Here is a 2,080-nt window from a genome sequence, read left to right as displayed (position 1 = left end):
CGGCAGAGGGAAATTAAAAAAAAAAAACAACAACAGAGAAAGCAGCTTTAACCATAGTAACCTTCCACCCACTGCATTGAGACTGAGGCCTGGGCCCCAACACTCCTGTGAGTAAAACGAGGGTCAGAGAACTTCAGAGACACCAGCCCAAGGTCTTTACAAGTGAATTCTGGTCCCTTCCCTGGTACCAGAGTTTAATTCCAGGCTTGAAAAGATTCTTCTTAATGTTCTCAGGGGACCAGGCTCCATTGAAAGTGAAAACAACTTCCTGGTCCTTCATAAATTCAGAGTAATTTGCGGAGCTGAGCTGAGCTCTATTAGATGATAAACGAATGTTTAAATTTCACAGAAGTCTCAGGGTGTGTGATAAAGAGAGAATCCACAGAAGTCTGCTTCTTGCTTATGTAGTTCATGGTTGAGGTCTGGTTCTCCACCAGATATAAAGGAATTATCACATGATTCATATCTATGGCTGATCCAATTTAACTTTTCATTGCAAAGTTACCAACAGGAGCCCCAAGTGGCTTGCTTGGGGCTGAAATGAGGAACTGGACTCTGACCAAGCTCTAAGCAGGGGATATGACATTTATTGGGAGCCTACTCTCTACATGTAGCTTAAAGATAAGATATAACCTGATCATCAGAGCAGAAGTTTCTACCTTTACAGCTCTACCATTAGTCATATATTTGGTTTCCTTCATATTCCAAGTCTTTGGGAGAATGTGGTCAGTATATAGATGTCTGTATGAGAAAGGACTGCCTTTCATTTGCCTCCATACAGAACTGTCTCAGAAGTTTACTTCCATCAACCAGAAGCTTTATGGTACTTAGCTCTGGCTTGAACTGACACTGGAGTCTACAGTGGTCTCAGTTTCTCTGCTAGGATATCTTCTAGATTTCCAGGGTATCCAAGATCATACTGGGGTTGTTCTGGATCAATGAGATCATCTCTGCTCCAGCTGACTTGGTTAAACTTTTTGTTTGCTCTAATATCAAGCAATATGACACATTAATTGCTCAGGATCTGGCATGGCTTGGAAACTTCTCATAACAGATTGCTTACAGGTTTCTTGTGCTTCGGACATACATGAAGTGCCTCTATTTTTGCTAAACTTTTCATAGGATTTCAAAATTCAGGTCTCCCAAGGCTCTGATACATACCCCCACCCCTGGCATCTTCATCATTCTGAGCTCTCCCTTTTCTCTTCTCTTTTCTCCTGGTTGAAATACGTTTCTAATCTTCCAGCTTCTCAAATGCATCGGTGTTTCCTGCTTCAGTGGTCCCAGTGGAGTCACTCATTCTGTATTTAATGTATTCCGCACTTTAAATGGGCCTGTTAATTACTCCCTCCTCACTCTGAATTTACTAATTTATTGATCAAATTTCTTTTTGTGCATGTGAATTTTATTTTGTATGTGCAAAGAATTTATTTGGATCAATTTTATTGACCCCCTCCCACCCCCACCTCCTGGGATACTTTCCCAAACTTTAATTAAGTCTTTGAGAAGTCTCTTGCTTTAAAGGGAGCTACTTGCTTCTTCCTTTCATGAGCATTGATAGCATCTGAATACTCCAGACAAAGGTGCACAGGTCTAACCACATTCTCCAGAAGGAAAATATTTTGATGGCAATTTGAATGGGGAAAGACTAAATCAGGGGCTGTCAAAAGTTTGCTACCCAGTGTAGGGGTGCCAGGCTAGCTCAGGTGTAGGTAAGGGCTGCGGAGTTAAGACCCCAGACTCTGGGAGTTGGGTAGAAGCAGGCTTGTAGTGATCAGCCTGCAAACTCGTTTATTGTAGGAACAGGTATACATTTTATAAGTTTCTTGCCCAATCACAATGTGCCACAGGGGATCAGACCACCAGATCCCTATACAGGTTCCCTTGGTAACACTAGGTCAACTTGGGAGCAGTTGTTTACATTCCTAGGTGGTCAGAGTGGAATGCTCCGCTCTGCAAGTTTACACACTTGAGACATTAACTGCTGTGAGCCAAGAACTAGGATTTCTCCCAACAACCCAGACCAGTAGGCTTAGCATTCCCTGAGAACTTGCTAGAAAAACTAATTCTTAAATATACC

Source organism: Sciurus carolinensis, chromosome X (genome assembly GCF_902686445.1).
Source record: "Sciurus carolinensis chromosome X, mSciCar1.2, whole genome shotgun sequence".
NCBI lineage: Eukaryota > Metazoa > Chordata > Mammalia > Rodentia > Sciuridae > Sciurus > Sciurus carolinensis.
This window is presented reverse-complemented; position numbering follows the sequence as displayed.